General features: G+C 41.3%; 1 protein-coding gene across 3 annotated transcripts in view; it reads right to left on the reverse strand.

Annotated features, from left to right (window-relative positions):
• The window catches only part of LOC111254453 (uncharacterized), a 175,788-nt gene that overhangs the window by 35,055 nt on the left and 120,887 nt on the right, over window positions 1-19,846 (reverse strand). Inside the window, exons 6-7 of one of the 3 annotated variants that reach the window (XM_086974820.1) lie at window positions 17,778-17,906; window positions 16,714-17,348 (exon numbers count right to left, since the gene is read on the reverse strand). The gene's annotated coding sequence lies outside the window, so the exon portion shown is untranslated. Of the gene's footprint in view, window positions 1-994; window positions 2,226-16,713; window positions 17,349-17,777; window positions 17,907-19,846 lie in introns of those variants that run through there. The other 2 variants (XM_086974821.1, XM_022815984.2) reach the window with 2 other exon arrangements.

Here is a 19,846-nt window from a genome sequence, read left to right on the forward strand (position 1 = left end):
CGTCTAGATAAAGATTACTTTGTCTTGTAGGCATTCATTAATCAATATTCAGTTGTTAAGTGGGCTCACGTATTTAGTTTTTATTTTCAGATGACAGAAGCAGAATTTCACCAAACGTAAACGCGGAAAAATTTATTTTCATAGGAACGCGCCCATCAGGGAGCAGAGACGTCTTACTTGTATACCGTTATATACCGTTCGTAGCTCAGTGAAGACGATTAGCCCCCTGACTATCAGTAGGGAGCGGTCTAATAGTACTAACAGGTTCTAATAGTTACATAACGAATCGATGTCTTGCGGTTGCGCAGGATGTCGCCGACAACGGCGTCGAGCTCGCTTTGTTATCGCTCATAGATACTTCAAAATATACACATATTCCGACCCTTTATCTACAAATACAGAAACCTAATATTCGATCTTCGTACGTTAATAGTAAACAGTATTGCACATAACGAACGCGGAAAGTAATACTGAGTATTGGCAAGACATTGTCGACTTTTCTGATGAAAAATACGGTATGATGTTTACATTCAATGAATGTTGTAAGTTGCTAAAGCTCTGAATTTCTTTATGTGACACCCGTCGGTAACGTTAACGTCACGAATCTCTAATGATCAGATTAATTAAGGATTTAAATTGATCCCATATATATATATATATATATATATGGCTTTCATATAAAAGATATAAAAACAAAGCTAGCTAACTGCTACTAAAACTTCAATCATATATGTTGCCTCATGCTGCATTAGCAAACACTGCAAACTGGCTCACAGAAGCCCTGATTGTATATGAACGCTTGTGGATAACGAAAGCAGGAACGGTACCTCTACAGACTACAGTAGAACCAGACTGTATTTGAAGAAACAATTCAGAAGTGATCCATCACGTAACAGCAGAGAATTGAGCAATACATTATTGTGCTAGGCCTATTTTTGATTCGGATAAAATCCTACTCTCAACTATTACTGAACTACTATCGTACGCAACTTACACAACTCGCGCTAGTGCCTTTCATTTGTCCGGTACCCATTCATCCATACGAGTCCAAGAAAGTGTAGCATTTGATGATTAACAAATTTCCACCAATCATTTTAAGTTCTACTCAAACGTACGTTGTTCGACTATTCCACACCAGCCCTTCGTTGTCTCTTTCGAGTTACCCCCGTCAAAATCTCAGGGATGCCTAAGCGATTCTTCGTTGCGCCAACGGCCACATCATCACGACAAGCTCTCCCGAAACGATTATCTCCAATAGTGGTAACATTTACCGACCAGCATATCCCAGTAACTGAGCAAATGCATACACAAGTACATTTTGTGACAAAAGGTAATTAAGCCTAGAGAGCGGAGACGTAAATACGGCGGTACGCTAATCGTCAAAAAGGAGGCATTCATTCTCCTGTTAGGCTGCAGATCCAACGGGCTGCTAGGGACAGCTTTGAACTTACTACTTTTATAGCTGCGATTTCCAGCCCAAACAGTTTTGGCGTGAGAATTTTTCAACACGGTTCTCACCCCAGGTTGCTTTTTTTCCCGCTTATTTTCCGTTACAGAACGGAGCGTAGGTAAATCTAACTACACAGATTCGCCCAGCCTTGTCTGGCAAATACACGTAGGTCGGGAGCTATTCATATCAAGGTATATATGGTCGCCCATCTGCTTCGGGCCGGCCTATTCTACTCGTCGGGAGGAACAAATAGATCTGACATGCCAGTGGAAAATACAACGGCCACACAGAGCTAGCTGACTATATGAACAGCAGGCTGCAGATATATATATATTATAGTTTTTTGGTCGGTAGTCATTGGATCGGTAGAGTTACGGTGTGGAATCGGGCAACTTTCGTAGTTTATAAGTCCACTATGAGCTAGATTTAGACAGTCTTGACGACTCGCATTGCCAGCTCAGCAGACAGATGTGAACTCAGCCCGTAGGTCGTCCAGAAAGCAATCATAGCAGGAGCAGGAGCAGGTAATGACGATGACAGGCCGGTCACCAACTGGAGTGGCACATACGGATAGACAGACCGGAGGAAGCCGGCAACATACGTCGCGTTTACCATCCGCTCGACGTTATCGATCGAGCCGGGCTGACGGTCGCGCACCATGTTTATGGCAGAGATCCGCCCAGTAGAAGTGAACTCTTTCTTCTTGCTTCTCTAAGCGCAGATCTAGCCGGCAACGACGGCAGCAATAAGCCAAAGAGTAGGCAGCTATACGCTCTCTATGGCCACGCTGTACCGTAGAGTTTGTTGCTCCATTGATTTTGTAGCTGTTGTTGCGTTGTCGTGGCTACCAGGAAATATGAACGTGCTCAGATCTGTTAGCCTCCATGTCTACCCACCTACTAACACCGCACGAGTGCTTAGGAGATTCTAGCCAGCGGACGCTATATGTGGCTTATTTCATAGTCGACGTCGTAGCTAGGTAATTTGTATTTTTTTTTTACTTCCAAAGTACTTTAACACGTAACTAACCGCTACAGAAATCGAGCCATAGTCCACAACCATGGAGGCTCGGCAAAGCCAGCTGAAAATCGGACCGACCGATACGGCTGTCATCCTAGAAAGCGTAATAGGAGCTAACGGAAAATGTGAGAAAAATTTGACTGTAAGAGACAAAGGATCGTCGTCGGACCCCTCTCGCTACCACGAACCACTCTGGTGGTAAACGGCGAGCAAAAAAACGAGAAGGCTATTGTTTCACAAAAAGCCAGTACTAACAGAATACGCATAGCTTTGCCTGCAGTAAAAGGAGTTTCGATACGTAGCCAGCAGTAGAAGGGGGCGACTGAATCTACAATAGACTAGATTCGATTCTAGTCCAATACAGTTCGTCCTTGCCTTCTTCAATTGAACAAGGCGCCAAGATTGTGGCGGTAGAGTCCATGTCCACGGAACTCGTAGTAACGTTGATAACAACGGCATGCGGATTACATTATCATGCCCGTGCTGTGAAGTCCGTGGACGTGCGGTAGGCACTCCGAAACAGACCAATCTGACATCGTCTAATTTGTATGGTACGCCCAAGTTTACGTACGCCTTGAATGACAACTTTAGCTTCGTAACATCATTACTAAAGCTTTCTACAGAACCCGGGCTTTTCTACACGATTGGTAACGGACGGAATAGAAGCTAGTAAAATTCATTTAGAGCTTATCTGATTTGGTAAAATAGTTGAACGGACCGGCCGTGTCCAAAGAAGGGTTTTCGGCAACTGTGGAACGAAAGAAAATTAAATGCTACCCTTGCTAAGTTATTGTCGTAGATGAGATAATCGGCGTACCGATCCACAGTGCATATACTGTGTATTTCAAATCAAACCGGTTGGCCTGCCTTTCGTGCAGGTACACGTAACCCACAATCAATATTCCAATGTATTGGGTAACTGCATCGCGATCGAAATTTTATGCATAGGACCAAAGATTAACTGATATAATCATTAGGGACGTTCAAGCGTTATTAAAAGATAACCCACCAAAGCTAGTAGTCCACTTCAAATGGATACTAATCTGCAATAAAAATTTCCAAATTGACACGCTCTTTACATTGAACGTCTTTGAAATTTTGAGGTACGATCTCCTATACTGATGTGCCGCTGAGCATCGAGCCAGTTACTACTTGACAATTGGCGTGGTAACTATGCAAACTTCGTCCGACCAACATGAAAACCATAAGCAAATTCTACCTGATTATATATTTTATATAGTCACCCATAGTTTTCAGTGAAATCAGTTTTGAATAACCAACGACAACTATATATATATATATATACATACATATACATATATACATACATATACATATATACATACATATACATATATACATACATATACATATATATATATTTGTAGGAGACACCCTGTTATGCACAAAAGTACTCTTACTCGCACTTTGTTGATACTCTTTTATTAATCCAAAGAACTACAAGCGGGCCTGAGATCCTTTCATTGCACTATCATCGTATCACTTCGGGGTTCTCGGAGATACTTTACCTGTCACATAAGGTTAAAACAACATCAGAATACGTACGAATTTTACGTGCACAATTTTGTGTCAGTAGAAAACATAGTAGTTTACTATCTAGACCATATAAAAGAGGTCTATATCTGCACAAATCATTTCTGTAGAATTTATCTACGGGTGGGCTAGCTAACGCAAAAGACTCTCTCTCCGTAGTGCGTTATGTTCCTTATTGAACTTATTATAACCAACATGTGGAAAACAAGTCAGATCAATCAACTCCTGGCCATTTTTTCAGGTCACTTCTAGCTGGCCCGCAGCTATTTTTCAAATTATACTAAAAACAAAATTAAAATTTTTATGTTTAAAAGGATCACCTGTCGCGACTTGCTCGACGAACAAACGCAACAGAGAGATTATAGGTCATCGATTCATCATTTATCCGTCGCGTTTACCTTTATATTCATCTCTACTGATTGTCCATGTCCATTTCCTACGAACCCCAACTGCAAATCAAGTTTCGCACACGCAGAAGATAGTGACTAGATTGTGTTATTGACCCTGCATGCTGCAACTATTGTCAAAATCTACTGAAGGCAACTTGTCGCTTTAATGCGATAACTTCTACGGGTTAAGCTTCCTTCTATAGGCACACTATGGGCTGTGCAAGGACTAAAGGACAACCTGCGACCTTTGTTCTCTGTTGCTATCGAAGAACGATAATAACGTTAATAGTATGAATCGTTACGGATTCTGGTGAATCGCACAAAAGCTTACGTGCCACGTAGCCAGCCGGCTGATGCCTTGCGTTAACGGCTCTTACCTGAGCGACTGCGAAATATTATCAACACCCTCCGACGATACCAATATTTTGAAAATACAAACTAATTGTAACAGTATTTATAAGTGTAAATGTTCTTATCTCTTAATACGCTGTGAACACAGTTTGACAGATCCACGCATACGAAATTACATTACTAGAAATAATTACAGAAGCGGCTTCACAAGAGGTCTTGATCGAGGGGATGTGATCCACTGTATTTCTCGTTGCGCACGTACCATCCAGTCTCAGCAGGGCTTTAGAAGCTCAACCACCATCTTGAATCGTTCATTGCTACACAACTATTGACTTCAGGCGTCGTTTTCACGAGAACGTCCTATTGAAACCTTTGAGTCTGCTCGAGAATTCGGCTGGAGAACTATGGTCGTTCCGACGAAACCGCAACGGGAGTAGTAGCTTTGATTAGAAAATCTCGTACACAAATACACACCGATGCTGCTAAGAAACAGCAACTGCCTCTTTGCGTGCTTCAAGACAAATGATTACAATAAGATGCTGACACTTCCTTGATGGTATTCTCTGATATGATCTTAATGAAACACTTATCGATAAACCCCCTCGCGACATCCCACCTGATCTTACCGTTCGATGTGACAGAGCTGCTTAAACTTCGTTCAGGTCCACAATTCGAACGCGTATGGGTAGAGCAGTACCCAGCAGCCGAATTCTCATATGCAATTTTTGTAGACAGAACACACGGCTTAAATTGTGATCGCGTACGAATTGAAATTGTTACTGGATCTGATATTTCGATTTACAGGCTAACAGTAGAAAATGTTTTTCAGCTAATTCATTAACGACATGTTCACGATCAATGTTAGTTTGTTGCAGGTAACCTCTTCTAGGCGTTCGTTAGCTGGCTTTACCGATAAATCAACCGCATCCCCCTCCCTCATTTCATACTGGATCGAACATAGCACAGTGAATAGGTAACGGTACCTTTTGAGCGCAGCCGATTCATCTTATCTCAGTGGTATCCAAATGAAGCAACCGGCCACTCCCGGAAACGGAAACGATTCCGGTCGCGAGAACAAGCTATTTTACGAGCAAATTTACAATCGCCTATTAAGCCCATATAGGTGCAAGTAAAAGCCCTCCAATGGTACTGACAGTTCGGACAAAAAATGGCACATTTTCTCAGTCTAGTAGGTGAGACATGGGAGTATGAAGGTACGAGCGATTGCCCGCCGCCCTGCTAAATGCCGATTGTTTGTGTTTGAGTTACTTGTATCAGACTCAATAGACTTGAACTTGACTGTGATCTTTTTACCTATGATCATCATTTGTATCTGCTTTGCGCATCGCTGTGATCCTATTGACTTGATTTTCGTACATGTAGAGTGGCCCTTTTTGCAATCAGAAACCTTTTGTATTTTCTATTTTTCTTTGTATTTGTCGTCTTTTCATCTCTTTGAAGGTAATCATATAATGATTTCAGCTACGTTGTTCCTGACTGAGAATTTTCGGTAATTTCGAATATTATCCCTATGGAATAAATTAAATAAAACATTACATCTATTTTATTTGGATATATTTATATTTTCTTCGCCTTTGGCGGAAATCTATACACAGGTCAACATTAAAAACATCAGTAACGACCATCAAGAGAAATATGAGGTAGAAGCACTATCGTACTTCAAATTGTACCTAAAAAACGTATGTAAAAAAAAGGAAAAGAACTCTCGACTCCTGTCTCCATTTTGCACTATGAAGTAATGATAAACAAGCGTAGGATTATCAAATAAAAACCCTAACGTCACTACAAAAAGGAAAGGCCATAGACTGGCGGCTTTCTAGACACTATTGTTAGCGTCGTAAAATACGGCTCGGCTCGCAGTTTCCGTATGCGTTACTCCTCACTTCAGTTATAAGATGAAGTTTAATGATTTACATCAATACACATAAGTCAATCGAGTCTTCAATGTGTTCGTTAGCAATTTTCCATCATAACTTTCTCTTATTATATATCATATTATATTTGTGTACTTCCTGTTCTGGGTCTGTTAGCGTTCCTCGTAATGAATTCCAGTTATCGTTATAACAGCGAAAGTTAGTCCGTAGCAAGTGTGTGCCAAAATGCCTACTAATATAGTTATTATCTAAGTTAAATAGGTTAACTTAATTTAGCACGTATTGCCTTATTAATTATACGAATTATTGTTAATTATACGATTTCGTTTCAGTTCCTTTGTCAGTGTTTATCAAGGCGTCTTCTTCCATAGCAAGAATACGTGTGTTTTTGCTGTTACTTAATCAACTCAGCTTTGATCTAAGGGTAACAAATATCACATTGTTTGTCACGAGTTACAATAGCCTAACATGGACGAAGCTGGTCGCAAGCAAGTGGGGAAAGATCAGCAGATGCTAATGCAGCAAGATAGATATGACTAAGTTATTTAGGAAGAAAGAAATAGATGTATGCATCTATTTCCTATGCCTATATACTCTGCCTATCCATCGTAGCACTTGCTTTCCTTCGGGGCACAATGCAATGGCCCCCGTACAATGTACCCCTCCACACCGACCACCAACTACAATTAGCTTAACAAGCACCGTGAAGGGGAATCGTTGCATGACCATTCTGCAGGAGACCATTAGCGGTCGATCAAAGCCTTATTGATCAGGATCTCTTCGTATAGAGCAACAATGAAACGCGTACAACGATCTGCGTACGTAGGCAGTCCGTGTATGGTAACGCAACAGATCTATGTACTTCGAATAACTAATGATCTTATTGTTGTCGCGCGATTGACAATGCATAGCGAGTGAGCCGGGTAAATGTAATCGCATTGATGAACGTCTGCACGGGTTCGATCCGTATACCTAACGGCCTAATATAGTGATCGAAATAATGACTCAGGCAAAAGTTCGTACATAACTTACAAAGAAAAAACACAGCCGAGCGGTTCCTTAGTGAGCTCAAAGCTTAGTCGCCCACAATGTTGGCTGAGTTTTAGAATCACCGTCGTCCTTGTCGACGAACAAAGCGTAATTCTTCTATCAAAGTTTCTTATACATAAACTGGACGGAAGAAACTTTAAACGCAGTTCCCAATGCGTACAATCAGCTGTTCTGTACGACATGAACCTATGATTCGGGGCTTAGCACAGACCGATGGTGTCTTCGCCCCATGTTCAATAGACTAACGACAGTAATCGGAATAATTAATTTTCGGCGTTCCGGCAACGGGGCACGCACGCCAACGGATCAAGCAAAACGGTCTGCTTTCTCCATATAGTGGTGTCGCACACAAGCTAGCGTGACTAGCGTCACGAAGTCAAATCTAGAACAGCTCTAGCGTCCTGTTTCATTTTAGCAGACATTTTTCTAATCGTGCGTATAGCTAAATTTCAGTTAAGAAAGAACAATTGTTAGACGACACTAAATTTTTCCATGGTAAACGTCTTCCATATCTGTGTTAGCGTTTGCAGTATACGCTACAACTAGATATAGTGTGAAAACTTGCTAAAAGTACTGCACATGTCGGAATTTCTTTTTTTGCCATCTTTCATCATCCGACTGTCGGGCCAGCAATTAAAATATTCAAGTCGCTTTGACACCAACCGATAAGTACCTGGATGTTTTTGACAACCTGTCATCCAGGCTTCCCTCTTGATTTTGTGCCTTGTCAAAAGGCGCGTACGTCACGTCGAGTCATTGGCTAAAAGAGCGACATTTCGTTTATTAGTCACGCATACAAAGTAGCTTTTGATATAGTTAGTTGCAGTCTAGCGTGACGCAAAAGTGGATCAATAGGATCAACGTGTCCACAGCGCAGACGTATCATTGCAGTGTATTACTACTACTTAGTACCATATTCGTTGGATTTTTCTAAATCTAATATGGTATAGCTTCATCCAACGATACGCCATGTAACGATTTCGCCTTGTGACCAGTCTATGCAGTGAGCAGAAAAACAAGAAATATTGTGCAGTATACAATGGTGTTATAGCTGATCGCTGACCAGACACTTGTGCTCAGAGCCATTTTAATGATCCATGAATCAAATCAACTAACGATGCTATACTACATACAAAAATCACGCGTGCCCCGCTCACAATTAATATATTTTATCGAGTATGAACGGCAGATGCTTTGGTGTGTTAACTTTTTTACCGTCCTAAGCGAGTCCTAAAAATAGACTGTGCCGTCTTATAGAAGGATTTCGTCAACGGAGACCAGCCAGCTGCTTGTCATAGATGGCGTGTACCATGAAAATTTCAGCCGGCCATGGGCCACTTGCTTGCTATGCTCGAATATATTACCACGATTCCAAAATTTGATGAAAGAATTGGCCGAAGCATAATCAATATGGCCGTATGCATTGCTATATCCGGGTGTGGGCAAGTGCGATCAACGAAACCCAATTAATTTCCTCAGACGCTGCTAGCATTCGACGCATAGAACAGCTGAACTTGTTCTGCTCGTACAATAGACGCCGTGGCGATGAACACACATCGATGAAGTTATCTAAGGTCGAAACATTTTTTCTCTTCTTCCCTTTGGGGCGGATTCTCTGAATTTGTCAATATATAAACCCAAGTGTTGCTAAAAAATTGATCAGCATCTACTAGCCGTTGGATTATGACGCCCTTTCGCAGCTGCCTGTATAGGGGGGTACGGTACTAAAGCTATTATTGGCGCCGTCGCCGTCGCAATCCTGATGAGCTGACGCGTCTCAGGGTCGGCAATAACGTTGGTTGAAAATTCTATTAAAGGGCTCCACTGTCGCTACCGGGGCTTGCCAACGGTACCTGTCTACTGGCTAACCCTGATGGATATCCCCATATTGTAATTTCGCTTAGATTGGTAAATCGATTGCTCTGTTTGCCATGCCATTACAGACTTGTGTAGGATTTCAATTGATGCTTAGGCTCTGGTCCGTTATCTATAGATTTTTTTCGCGGAAGCGACCTCTGTTCTAATCATGAAATCCGTGAAACAGACAAGGTACGACGTGCGCATAACGCGTAAATACTGCCTAAGCTGTGAATAAAATGAGCTGGAAGTCGTCTCTTTATGTATTCTATGATCTGCTATGGGGGTGTATCCGATCAATAACAATAAAATGTCAAAAATACTAACAAGGGCTAATGTACACTACTAGAATCATTATGGCTGTCCTCCCCATTGTTAGCACGGCGATTAATAAAACGTCCGAATAGTCGTCAATAGGAGGCTGCTGAGAACCCGATTCGAGATAACTTCGATTTAAGATAGTAAATAGAAGCCTGTTTACATCTAAGGCACGTTTTCGATTCGTTTTTCCAAATGCGGACACTGCATTATCTCGCATGAAGGTAGCTAACACGATAGTAGAATGTCGCCGTCTATTCAGATAGGTCATGGGCCAACGTTCTCATAAACGGGTACTGTATACGGCATGCTAACGGTAATCTATATAGTGAATGGCAATATGGTGAATTTTGCCTTAGACGAGCTACCCGACAAGATCTCGGCATAATATCGCACGACACATGTTACCCTATTTGGAGAACTTGTTCATGACACGTTTGAGGCTGCAGGCCACCGAAATAGTATTAACTTGATCGAGAAGAATGATCGTGCCTGAAATGGCCTACAAGCTCAGTAAACAGGGAAGCTCTGAATATAGTATTAGGTTTAAAGCAAACCTCCGACTGACAAGCCACAGGTCGCTCATTTAAGCCCCACCAAGGACGTATACGTCACGACAGGTCTGATTACGTGAAACAATCATTTGTGTTCGTTGATTATTTTATTGTAATTGTTGGCATTAATGATACAATGCATTATGTTATAAGCGGTTATACTATTGATGTCAGTGTCAAACACGGTTTACAGCCTTGAGGTGGAAGCCTGAATAGGAATTCGCGCACACTCAATGCGCCATGTCTTATAAGTAAGAAAAAATAAGCGTTAACGACCCTTTTTTCTTGAAAGACACCCTGTAACGGATGGCTCCGTCTGATTTCCGATCCATGCAACAAAAATTATGACTCATACAAAAATGAGCCTACCGTATAGCGACATGGATGTCCGAAACGCCATATTGCAGACGTTTCCTCAGTAACTGGGTAACATTCAGTTTTACTTCTCTACTAGACGAACTTGCTAGTGAGTGTCTAAAATTGCTGACAATAATTAACATCACCGTTCTTCTCTTCGCGTTATTTTTTGTTAGATACCACACCATATTGATAACTTAACTATCCCATTGGAAATGATATATTTACACAAATTAGGCTGTGCGTGGTAAAGTTACGAGTGGGAAACGTTTGGGGCTTCTTTCTTTCAAGCTTGTTTCCAACACTCAATCAGCTCAGAACCAGCAAGGGCGGCAACAATAACAAGAGCAGCCGCAAAAGATTAAGCAGCAGAGTCATCCTACCACGATTCCTCTAAACATCAGTTATTTGCCTGGCTGGCCAACGGCCCAGCCATGACCGCATGACTACAACGATTTGATGTGGCCCTTTGACGAGATCCTGTTTTCCTTCAACTCCACTTCACTTGACACGCGACTTGCCAGCCTCCTTGCCTAGAGGCGGTACTACAGAATAGTGCGAAATTCTAGTTAAGGCCAAAACGTGTCTTATCATTAGAAAAACGTTGAATTTTCTAACAGAGCACAGCGTATCTGAAGACGCACATGTATACGCGCGAATACGCACGAAACAAACGGACGCGGTAGGTATCTCATACAATAAATATATAAGAAGTACCGCCTTTAAGTTGAAGAAAACTTTAGCGGGCATCCGCTCATCCATTGCTAAAAGTTGCTAATCCGTTCGGACGAACCCCACTTCGATTGAAAACATATTTTCTGCTCGAAATCAATAGTCTACAATATCGCCATTTTTATGCGGCTTCCGAAACTGAAATGAGAACTTCCGGAAAGCACACTGGAAGGTTCTCAGTAAGGTTTAGATTTGAAAGGCTCGGAAATTCGTCAGAATAGCTCAAAAACGTTTTTAATACGTGTGAGTATTTGACATAAAAGTTGGCGGCCGTTTTGGAAAAGAAAACGTCAGCTACCAATTAGGTCGTCCAGATAATCTCCACCAATTAGCCTTTTTGGGATTTCTTACGCCTTCTTGCAACTTACGAACTTTTCAATCGTTCTAAATTTCTGCATTTTCGAAATGTTGGGCCTGCTATCAGTTTAAGGTTCGGTATTACTTTAATGAAGTCATATCTAGGACGCGCGATTTCTCTTAAAAGTTATTCGCAGATTTAAGGAGGAATATTTTGAAAATTACAAATAAGTGTTTTACGTCCGGAACGGAAGCTGTCATCGCGGTAAATAATGAACGTGTTTAATAAGTATGAATGTCAGAAATGACATTTCTAGAACATGCAAAAAGTTTCGTGGAAATATCTGCTTTTAATTAGATACAATCTTAGAAACAGAGCCTAAGGAAAATACTCAATTTAGAGTGGCGCACCCCTATATATATAGAATTGTCGAAAAGGCTCTCACCGTTTTTTTAGTTAAATAGCTTTAAAATCATATAACTTAGCCAATGTAAGTTGTGTTGTTGGTATCATTTCAAAACCGAGGCTTGAAGGTAGATGTGCTAAACTTGTTGGAATACCTTCATTCAGGATAAAGACGGAACGCCTTAAAGATGAAAAAGATTTCTGTGTGAGTCCTCTACTTTATATTACGATAAGAGCTGTATTAGCCTATAATTTTGCGCTGCTTATGGCCAAGATGCGTTATCAGACACAACAGTTCAAAGATGGTTCTAGCGCTTCTGTTGTGTGTAAAATTTCTGTGTGAAAAGTTCCCATTGTAAAAATCAACCAGTTACGAAAAAAGTTGATAGAATCATTGCAAAGGCATTGAGCAAAACCGACACATGAGTAGCTATGATATCTCCAAGGAACGAAACATCCACCAAACAATTTTAAATTATTTGAAAAGAGCGGCCCGCAAGAAAAGTGGAAACGATCGGACGGCACACCACCTACTGACGAAAAATCATTTACTCGATCGTATTTCTAAACTGTGCCATTTTTTAAGCGGTCGGTAATAGGCGACAAACAATGACCCTGTGGAAAAGCCCAAACTGGCACCCAAAAAAATTGCGCTATATGTTTAATTCGACACTTCGACTTTAATTTGAACTTGCTGTCACTTGGAAAAAACCGATTGATTCAACCCTCCACTATCAACGGGTAAGAGAATAGGAACAAGTCATTGAAAAGATTGATCGAAACTAACAAATAGAAAGGGCGTCGTCTTGTATTACGACAATGCCAGATCACAGGCATTCTTAGATACCCGGGAGAAGTCGAGGTAACTTGGACAGGAACTTTTCATGCACATGCCTGATCAGACTATCACCTGTCTAAGTGTTTACAAAACTTCTTAATAGTGTTAACTCCGTTTCAATGGAGGGATGTAAAATCATATGTCGGCCAAGTTCTATAGTTCTACACCATGGTGTTACCAGAAAAATAGCAGGAAATCATATATCAACTTGGCCTATCTATATGGGGTATTTCAAAAACTCTCTCCTGTATCTCCTGCAAATCTCTTTCCTGTATCATTTCCGTGTCGAAATGGTAAGTCCTGGCCAATAATTTTAAGGTTCCGAATCGCGTATGCTGGTTGAGTTGGATACTTTCGTTCAATATAGGTTACCAAAGTGTTATTCAAAATATATGTGTAATTAGTAAGAAGCTATATATACTGATTGGTTGATATTTGTAATAGGTGCCCCATGTAAAAATAACTAATATAGAATGCCGTGCAGAACGTCTATTATAGGAACGGCTTGCTACCATTCACTGCATTGATTGCTGGGAAAAAATCATCTCACATATCAAAAGGGGCGTGAGACCAGAGTTATTAGTTCTCGAACAATGGTGATCAACCCTAAAGCTGGACATATTATGAATATAGCAAAATGAAGAAAGGACATATTTTAAACGACATTTTCCGGCCGACATCTATTAGGAACAAATTACCGATAATGGACCACTAGCGAGTGCACTGGCATAAAATTAGGCCGTTTTAGGTCTCATCATAGTGGTAGATATGAGTTTGAATTGTAAAATTCAATGCAAAGATTATGTTTGGACTAAGATGACTATCGTCTCTCATCATCAAGTGGCGATAGACACTCAGTTTTGTAGTGGTCGATAAGAAAGATCTATCTCCATACCAGGTATTTTCTTGTGGCGACCCACGTAAAACCGTAGACGCTGCAGAATTTCGTCGCTATCTAATTAGAATTAAATTAAATGATTTAGTTAAATTTGCATAGTCCTCCAGCTTTAATACGAGATAGTTGAAACGGATACTGTCGACGATGTTTTCTGACGATTGTTTGTGATTTTAGAGCGTTAAAATAACTTGAACTACAAACGCCTGCGTCACAATTCAAGCTTGGCCCTTCTGATTTATGCGCATGGCCTATTTTGAGATAAACAGGTAATTGATTTTAAAGCAAACCATTCAAGTTGAGCTCAGGATCAAACGAATACAAATTCAAATTATCAAATTATACAGCCCGTCTGTTGTACCATGCTGTTCCTTATTTTCTACTTTTTTTTTTCTGAGAGTTGTCGTCTTTAGCACCTATAGGATCAGCCGACAGCATGGGGATTTATGATTCCCACTTGACGCGATGTTTAGTTAAGAAGGGAACATACATATCCAACGGGCAACGTCTGGCGTTCATGCTTTAAGCCCCAGATTTTATATATTATTACTACAATAAGAAGTTTCGAGAAAGAATATCGTGCCACCGCTTTAAAATAGAATAATTATTTTACTCTTTAAGTGCTTCGATGACATGCGTTAGGTGAGCGACATATTTATGTAGCACAATGAAACACATACATTTACGTTTTGTATCTGTCTCTTATATATATTGGCTTCTCAGTCAGTCCTTTGAGCCGTATAATACATGATTTCTGCGCTGTCGAAACCCTTACGTTGGGTCACGTTCTTTCCAGTTCGCTTACTTGGACAGGGAGATAGACACAGCCGTCTCCTACGTAGACCCTATTTGCAATACAGCTTCACAGTTTTACTAAATTGAGGTTTAACGTCAGTTTTTAACCGTGCCGTAACGTATCCTCCCCGCCGATACAGTGCAGTGCTATTTACAGGGAGCGGGAGGAAAAGTGGGGTCCTCCCGACTGGATGAGCTTTTCGCTGTAAAACATCACTTTGTTGGAGCGACGTGACGATGAGCTACGGAGCATGTCAAGCCACAGATCGAACTTGGCTGAACTGAGTAGTTTTAGCAAAAAAAAACTATGTGGGAGTCGTTACTGACTTACCGGCAGCTATCTCAATGCCTGTAACGTCAGGCCTAACGGTGGTTGCGCAAAGCGGGTTGGGTAACAGGTCAAGTTTAGCCTACCCCATTTGGCCCGTGTGGGGTCCTCTTCTTAGGTTACTTCGTTTTACACAGCGTCAAAAATAACGAGAAATAGTCTTTGGGTGCTTCTGCGATGTCCCAAAGTGCTGCCACAGTCGTATGGGAGCAGAGGTTGCAGACAGCACGGCAAGGTTCCTTCGCTAGTGTTCACTCCTTAAAGCAGCAGCAGCAGCATTGATAAGCGAAAGAACAGAGAAAAGAAGATTGTGAAATGGCCAAGTAACGGACTAAAGGGCTAAGTAAGTCTAGTAACAAGCATCTCAGCCCAGCAAACGCTGATGAAGTAGCAAGTGGAGCTGACATCGTAGCTGCAACCCTGAAATAATTTTCTACCAAAGTTCGAAGCCCAATATCGACTATGGCCAGCAGGCGGATAAACCAACTGTTGCTCAGTCAGTTTTTACTGATGTTCGTAGCACCAATTAAACGATGGTGGCGTTGCAAGCAAAAGGGAGCGAGCTACCCCGGTTACACCGATGGCATCACAGAGTGTGGTAAGAGGCAAGCTTATTAGGCAGACATCGTATTGGTACAGCGAAGTTCACCATCATACTTGAGGAATAAGGGGCGATTATATCGTTTCCGGTACCTTTTTTTCAAAAATTTGATAAAGCAGCGTAAAGTAAAATGTTTAGAAAACCTGCTAGCTAGGATATTACAATCGAGAAATCTGTAGTTCTCATAAGCGTAGATATGGTCTGTCGCAATGGGGGATGGGTTGAATTCTGTAAAAATAACCATGCATAAAATGGCGAAACGTGACGTGCCCAGTTTCTTACAGGTAACTCTCATAATCTTGAAACATAGGTATGGCTTGTTAGCAAAACAATGAAACGTACACCACCGTACGGAGTACTAATCAATAAACACGAAAGTATTAAAAGCTAAAAAGGCTATATAATTATGTCCATAATTTACGAGATTATTTGTAATACTGTTTAACTTTCCAAAAAGTGACCTCTCTGTATACAAATCTATTTGTTTCTATAATATAATCATAAAAAAACCCCTACTTATTACAGGCAATATGTCTTAAAATTAGTTACATCGCCATAGAAAATTATGATAAACCGAGATAAAAGCTCATCTTCATACGCTTGATTCTCAAATAGATACTCCAAAGAGAATGGAACGAGCCGCAGATTCTTAATAGGCACGGAGCGAATTCTATCAACGTCACTTCGTGTCTATGAACGATACCACGACCGCAAATCACCACATAGGTAATTGGAATTTGTCAGTGGATTCTCTAGCCATTCTTATAGAAAACCTTCTGCAAAATGCAATAATTTATCACATTTAACATACTAAACATATATGATATCGGTTTTGATAAGGGGATACACGATGATGTGGCTTTGCACGCGACCATTTCGTTCACGTATCATTCACACATGCCGCGCCTCCCCTTCTGATAACTTAAACCTTTTTTCCGATTATGTAGTTCATAAATGCCGTTTCCCCCTTTCATATAACAGAGCTACGATATGTGCATATATAAAATAATATATGGCATCGCCTACCTCGGAAATTGTTGTCGTGTTATCCTGTTTATTATTGTGTCTTCTTCCACCTTTTCCTTCACCCGCTCCGACTCACCTGCAGTTCCCCGTTTTGTCCAGGTTTATCTATCGAGGCCAGCTCAATTGGTTGCCAGACTTGTCAGCAAACTGCCGTCCAGCAATTGGACAATAAAATCAAAATGCGATTACATCCGCGAATAAGCGATGCACACTCTGCACATTCATAGCCGGGCGTCTATCTCTGTATACCGTACGTACGTGCGAGTGAAGGATCAACGGACTTTAAAAGACGTTCATAAATTTGCTTTCCTGTAGCATCGTGTAGGCAAGCACCAGCTCTGCTCGCAGGACAGAAACAGCAACAGAGTCCATTGGAGTCGCGAGCTAGATATAGCGTAAACTCACGGCCACACCTGTTCGTAGGGAACCGGCGAGTGTCGAGCAGATATATGCCTGCCGTTGTAAAGCCCCCTGTGCAAGTTGTTCTTTCTTACTCCGTCGTCAACTTGGCAAAATGTAGAAGGGGTATTTTACGACTGCGTCTAGACTGCCCGATTTGACCATTTCCTCTAACTGGTTGGTTGCTTCTCATTGCTGTAAATTCCTTTTTTCTGTCCTCCTTTGCTCCTGCATTCCTAGAGTTCGAAAATCCCTTTAGAAAGTACCTTATCCCGAGATCATGCGCAGCTAACGGAGTATGAGTTTATTTAAGCGATCTAATATTTATCAAAGTCAAACTTTTCCCCATTAGTATATAGAAAACTGTAAAGCTACCTCGATTGGGACGGCTTCACTGTGCTGTCTTTACGACGACTTTGGTTACGCAAATATCAATTGGATTCTGCCTAGGATTATAGGGTTATCTAACTACCTACATACGGTTTACATGGTACATATGGTCGGACGTATTCATCTTTGAGGGGTCGGTCAGGTAACGTTTTGAGCTAACGTGTTTCTTGAGATAGGTGTATACAAAAATGTATCTTATTGGAAAAAGTTTCAATGAACAATTCATCTGTATCTGTACTCAACTTCAGATTTAGTATATGAAACGTTTGGCTTACACCTCAGAGTGCTCCGTGCATTTGGTTCAGACATCGTCGTGCGAGGTGTCCAGGTTTTGCCTGTCGGGGCTACTGTAGCAATTTGTGAAAAATTCCCCGGAGCTGCTGGTTGCCAAGAGCCATGTAACACTGAAACAACAAAATCCAAATATGGAAAACCGAGAAAAAAACAAAATTTCTAATATCAAGGACTGGATATACTGTTGGCTTATTTTTTCAACGCTTTTTATTATTTGCGATTTCCAGTCGGGTTAAGGTTAAGATGCATATGTATATGTTTTGGAAAGTGACAGCGACTCCGTCGTGAACAGATGCGAATATGAGAATAGCAGTAGTAAACTCCGATGTTTCAGTGCATGCGGGTGAATCTACCTCCCACAGGTTTGAGTAAAAAATGAAACGCTAGTACAGAACAATATTCTTTACTAAACATCGGGGTAGACGGTCCAACATGACGGTTCCATTTAGCTGCACGGGTTTAAATTTGTATACCTTCAATACTAGTGCTTTGAAAATAATGACGAAAACGCACGTGTGCTCCCTAAAGTCCTTCATCCCTGTGCCATTTTCGACTCCAAAAGCGAGCCAGCCAGTTGTATGTCTTTCTTGCTGAAGCTGTAGCCCCTATTTAACTCCACCTCCGTTAACAGCCAACCTAATGTAGGCCTTTCGCACCCGCTGCCAGTTGTCAGTAGACCTGCTGGCCTGTCGTTGCAGCTGCTGGATTGGCGTTATCTGATATTCATGTCGGAGAGACTCCGCCCTGTCTCGATGTTCGCACCGTCTCTAGATGATAAAAGCGTCAGGCAGAACAAAAAAAAACCAGTGCAGTCGGGCACAGCAGGGACGGACAGACGAGATGGTACTCCCGGTCCGAGCGCGGGAAGACGATGTCTTCCCGCGCTTGGAGCAGCAGAAAGCTCCAGTGGTTGTATGCTTTCGACAAAGTAAATTGATAATTTTTGTATGTATATGTCCGCTTGTGGCTGTGTTCATGAAGTAAACTTGCGCGACACATACATACACTATTCATGTTTTATAAAGAAGCTTTAATTACTGCAGAATATATCCGTTCTCCCATTTAGCTTTATTAGTCGCAACATGGGGAGAGATAAAAATTTTCATTACAACTGTATAGCGGGACACTCAGGATAGAATCCGTAACTAGGAATTATAATAACGATAAGTTATACTGCAAGCTTATTTTATATAATTTGTATCTATTATGTCGCAGTTAAAATGTAACTGATTCATTTTAGATTTCGGAATATCATTCCGAGGAAGCTAAAAGACCCAAAAGGGCACCGTGACGCCATTGCGTACCTAGGAGACTTTAAGCCTAACTTGAGCTGAATTTAATTAAACATATTATATTTATATTGCTAGCCAATTTAAAAGTTGTCGAAACTTAAACTACTGGTAAGTGTCTGGCTTAAGTGCTTTGCCTTCCGAACGCATCAGAAGAGAACTCGTCACCGGATACAGTTAATTAGGCGTACGCTTCAAATCTACAGTGATTGAATAAGGCGCGACGCATTTCATTTTTCCTAGTATCTCCATTATTCGTTTACAATGTTATTTCCTATGGCAGAAGCTTCCTTGACTCGAATAGGATCTACCTACAATGTCGCATGCGTTGATGTACAGGTATAAATCCATATACAATATTTAGATTATTTTTGATTTAGGCTAACTTTGTCAAGACGCACCATGAATAGCCACTAATTCCGCTTCGAAATTGAGCCGCAGAGTAGAAGATAAAAACACGCACGTACAGCAGTGCTAGAGATTTGGCAAAAAATAGGAGATCAACAATAGGCCATGTATTCCACTATCAGCTATTCAGTAAAAGCAGTTCTACCCTGTGCTGATTCATTTTGGCCAGCAGTACCGCATGGTTTTGTCGTGGATGGGCACCCGCCGCCAAAGAGATGCATAGTGAACAGGGGAGCTTCTGTTAGATGGAATGAAACAAGGGTCATCTATGGGGCCGAGGCCTATTCTTCATTGATGCTGTAACGAGCCAAAAGGGCAACCGATTACCAACTGCAAGCACTATGTAAAGCTTG

Source organism: Varroa destructor, unplaced genomic scaffold, assembly GCF_002443255.2.
Source record: "Varroa destructor unplaced genomic scaffold, Vdes_3.0 BEIS01000007.1, whole genome shotgun sequence".
Taxonomy (NCBI): domain Eukaryota; kingdom Metazoa; phylum Arthropoda; class Arachnida; order Mesostigmata; family Varroidae; genus Varroa; species Varroa destructor.